The sequence below is a fragment of the Nannospalax galili genome, unplaced genomic scaffold, assembly GCF_000622305.1.
Source record: "Nannospalax galili isolate Female #2095 unplaced genomic scaffold, S.galili_v1.0 scaffold930, whole genome shotgun sequence".
Lineage (NCBI taxonomy): Eukaryota > Metazoa > Chordata > Mammalia > Rodentia > Spalacidae > Nannospalax > Nannospalax galili.
Genome location: NW_008329328.1, coordinates 1458109 through 1462971, shown reverse-complemented (window position 1 = coordinate 1462971; position 4863 = coordinate 1458109). Strand labels below are relative to the sequence as shown.

The 4863-nt window shown below is 47.5% G+C and overlaps 1 pseudogene; it reads right to left on the bottom strand.

Moving 5' to 3' along the window:
- Nucleotides 1-605: 605 nt before the first annotated feature.
- On the bottom strand, nucleotides 606-1125 carry LOC108491014 (annotated as a pseudogene).
- Nucleotides 1126-4863: the final 3738 nt, after the last annotated feature.

Below are 4863 nucleotides of genomic sequence, written 5' to 3'. Positions count from 1 at the left end.
CGAGGGGATCCAATAGCCTCTCCTGGTCTCTGTGGGCACTGCACGCATGTGGTACGCTTACATACATGCAGGCAAAACACTCATACAAATAAATTTTTTAATTAAAAAAGTTTTGAAAAAAAGAACTCTGTGTTAAATCATTGTTTATCTGATCTTCTAGACCAACCATCTCCTAAACATATTTACCAATTCAGAATGTCTTTCCAGCACAGTTTAAATGAAACATACAGAGGATTTTCCTTCCCCATCAATCAGCGAGGTTTGCCTGGCCACAGAAATCAGAGTGGGGGCTGAATGGCTGCAGTGTAGGCCAGACTTCATGCAAACGGAATCACTGTAATTCGACCTCTAAAATCAGTCTATGCATATTGTTCTGCTTGTGCCTTATCTATGGTGTAAGAGATCGCTAATCTGGAAGGCTGTCTGGTCAGTGACCCCAGGGTCATCTGCAGATCATTAGAGTTTTTTAATGGTTTTCTCCTATCCTATTGTTTGCTCTGAAAAACACGGGCTTTAAATGGTCAAGAGACACTCATCTTGTCCCGTCTTTGGGGAGAACTTCATGATGGTCTGGAAGCTCAGAACAGGGAAAAGACAACTCTGACTCAGCACCCGACTTTTGGTGGTTCGCCCTTCAAGAATCCCATTTCCCATGGTTTTGGCAGGCCTGGCCATCCCAACACCCAGGGCTCTCCTTTGGGACAGTCCTGCATGATTGTCTGTAGCTCTGGGCCCTCTTCCCGGCCTGTCACTCCCTAGAGCTCCCCCAAAGCCACTGGACATCCCAGCCAGCTGCTCTTCCTCAGGAGCAGAGGACAGACCCACGGCCTTGCTTAGGACAGCTGCCAGAGCAGAATCTCTTCCCATTGATTCCTTCAGGTGTGGAACTCCTGGTAGCCACTGTGAAGCTCAGATCACATTTTATTTCCAAGGATGGAGCTGTGTCCTGTAACTTCCCATATGTATGCATGCAAGCTGATCCTTCCAGGAAAGGTACATCTGCTGGGCCGGGTTCCCCATCTGGGTTCTTTTCTTAAGGCCTCATGATAATTTGTCCCGGTCACCTCCTTGCGACCTCTTCATATTTACCAGGCAGGTGCCCAGGGTCCCTCTTCAGTCCCTCATGCTTTGCATCTTTGAATGGTGTGAGCCTAGGGTGACACCTGTCAAGGGCTGGATTTTAGTACATCTCAATATGAACCTGCAGGGGCACCTTGAGCATCATGGAAGCCAGATAGAGAGGTAGGGAAAGTTGATGCACAGCCGCCAAACCAGGTCGAAGATGAGCATGGTGTGGGTCAGCCCTTGCAGAAGACCCCACAGGAGCTGGGGGTGTCCGAGTGCCACAGCCCTTCGGAAAGGTATTCCACAGATTTCCAGACGGTCACTTGGCCCCTCAGTGAGGAACGGTTAATGTTGGAGCCCTCTGCATTCTCAGTCCTCTTTGCTTTCTTCAGTTACTGGGAGGAGAGTGCTGACATTCCAAGTGTGACTGTGGATCTGTTTCCCCACTAGGCTTTATTCTGCCCCATGTACCTCGCGGCTCTGACAAGGTTCTTCTGTATAGAATTGGAATCTTCTCAGTAAACTGGGGAACATTTGTAAACTGGAACAAAATGAAACTATATAAAAAGGCACTAACTGAACAAACTGTTAGTGATGACACTAACGTCTGACTTTAAAAGGAAGGTTTCAATGCAGAAAATTTAAGAAATGGAGAAATCTGAGACAGTGTCAAGGTTTGAAAATAAGATTTTGAAACTAAGAAAACTGAGGTCTTAGAGGGAGCGAATGACGCCTCCATTGTTAGAACTCTGGCAAGTCTCTGCGAGAGTGCACTCCAGAACTCTTCATGGCCTGGTCCGGCCCAGCGGTTGCCGTGCAACCATGGCTAATGCGCTGGGGGGCGGGGGCAGCCACTGTGAGGAACTCCCAGAGTCGCTGGAGCTGTGATGGCCAGGCCATGAGGTGTGGAGACTGTGCTCTGAGAGGGCACAGGCCAGCAGTGGACAGCCTAGGACTTGATATCTGGGTCCCAATAACCCAAGAGGGGGTGTCAACCTTTTGAGCATTTCAGTTAGACAGGCAGTTACTCCAACACATGCCCCGCAGGTGGTGGGCTAGGAGGCAAGGTTTTGCGTTTGCCTCTCCGCTTTCTGTAATCTATACAAGTTTTACCACATTCTCTTCAAATAATGAAACTATTTTCAAAGATAGGGTGATGTTGCTGTAATAGGGTTCACTGTGGTCCTAGACCTGATTGAATTCTCCAACCCGGCGTCTGTGCGGTGCGGTTTTCACTTTCTGTATCCGTACACTCTGCTGCTGATTGTAATGCTTGCCTGGAGTTCTTGCACTGCGCCTGCCTCCTGCCCGCCCAGAGCTTTACTTTACTCACATCATGTGGATTCTTAGCTTAAGTAGACATCATTATCTTCAACTTATAGAAAGGGACGTTATATTTCCCCCTGCATGCTATTTATGCTGCCTCTCAGCACAAGTTAAATCCCTAACCTGATTGCTGAAGGTCGGCCGTGGCTGCTCTGTACTAGTACCTCACAGTTTTGTTTGCATAAAGTGTGCAGAATGTGCTCCCAACTCACAGCCTATTGACTTTCAGCAGACTCATTGCCCAGACTAGGGTAGAAATTCATGGCTTTCCAGTCAGCACCTTTTCACGTCCGTCTGGAGGGTACTGGGAACTCAGTATCACTAGTTTTGTGCTACTGAACTTTGAAGTGGAGTTCATACGGCACACAGTGTATCTGGCTCCTTTCATTTGTGCAACACTGGGAGATTCAGCCCCGTGTCACAGTGGCTGAATCTCCCAGTAACAGTTTATTTCAGTTATATAAACCATATAATCCATCGTTCATTCTCAGAGAACCTTCCATACTTATCTTGATATTTCACTTCATAGACATTTAGAGTAGAAATAGGTTCAGAGCTCTTCAGCCTCTGCTTATCAGGCAGTCAGAACCTGTATTGTTCTCAGCCAATGCTAGGAGCAAGGTCTCATTTCCAGTGCTGACTTTGCCAGTTCCCTTCTGTCACAGAGTGAACGTGTCTCCTCCCTGCCCTCATCTCGAGGTTGAAGCCTAATTCCAATTGGGATCTATGTGGAAGTGGACAGTAAGGAATGAGGGCTGCGGGGATGCAAACTTTGTAACGCTTGCTGCCCTTCTCAGAAGAGACCTGCACCATCTCAGAACACAAGAAAGCCAGTCTGCACATCAGGAAGTGCTCCCACCAGCAACCCTACATGCCAAGCTTCCAAAACCAGACATTATGTCACTCCATCTCGGATACTGTTGTCCAGCCTGAACTGAGATGCTGCCTAACTTTGACTTTTGTAATTATCACTTGGTGTAAGTGTGAGAAGGCTGGAGAGATGGCTCAGGGGATAAAAGCACTGACTGCTGCTCTTCCAGAGGACCCAGGTTCAGTTCTCAGTACCCACAACCATCCATAACCCCGGTTCCAGGGGATCCAATGTCCTTTTCTGGCCTCCACAGGTATTGCACATACATCTACCTTTCTTCTGCAGGATTTCAGGTTCCCAATAAACTTCCTACCAACCATACCGAAACCTAGACTTATGTGACACCTTTTTCTAGGAGGCAGGGGTATAAGAGGCCAAGGTATACTGTTTCTGAGAAGAAAGAGGCATGCTGGAACCAGGAGGAAATCCCCTCATCAGCACAAGGTGTGTGACTGGTAGATTAGAAACAGGTAAGTCAGTGTTCTAAGTGGAAATCTGAGTCTAGCCTTGGTTGTATTTTTATTTATTCTGAAAATTTCACATATGCACACGACTTAACCCTATCTCCCCCTCCTTCCTTCCCCCCAGTGCTCCTATCACATCTCCCTCCCAGCTTTCTGTATCCATACACTTTCTGTTGGTGATTGTAATGCCTACGTGTGGAGTTCTTGAGCTGCGCCTGCTTCCTGCCTGCCCAGAGCTTTATTTACTCTCATCATCTGGATTCTTAGTTCGCTAAGGTAGACATCATTATCTTCAATTTATAGAAAGGGAGGTTATATTTCCCCCTGCATGCTACTTATGCTGCCTGTCAGCACAAACTAAATCCTTGCCAAGGGTGTCAACTAGAACCTGACTGTTGAAGGTCTAACCTCCAACGGTGGCTGCTCTGTACCGCTAGTACCTCACATTGTTTTGTTTGCATAAAGTAACACTGCCCTCCCAACGTCATGTCTTTTTGTTTTTTAACCCACTGAGTCCCATTAGTGCTGCCTGAAGGATAAATGCCTGGACTTAAGAGGGCCCCATAGTGGGTTAAATAAACCTCAGATGCAAGCTAATTTCTAACCCAGACTGTGTAAAACCCCCAGCCTGGGAACAATGTTATCTGGGGAAAAACAAATGTCAGTCCCTATGGTCTCAAACCTCCAAATCGTGTCACCGGGACTTACACTGATGCCCTTTCCCAATCCCCCAACCCTTATAAGCAGCCCACCAACTGTACTGGGTGGTGCAGTTTCAAATCCTGCTGAGAAACTGTTGCTACCTTCACTGTTCTTAATAAAGAACAATCTGCTCCTGAGGTTGGTCTCATCTTTCCTTTGCACATTACCCTGGTTAATTCTGATCTAACATTTTCTAACACTGCCCATATGTAGGGGAACCTACTGGTGACCTCCCCCCAGCCGGTGCTCTCCTTCCCCTAACATCCAGCCATCAACTGCCAATAGTTCCTCAGCTAGGAGTGGATCCTAAGAAGTCCCAGTTCACACTGGGATTTTCAACTGACTTGGGCTTGCAGGTAACCACAGCTGCCTTGCGTTCCTGTGTGCGCCAGCTATATCATGTGCAGACAGCATTTCACAGCACTCCTCCCCATC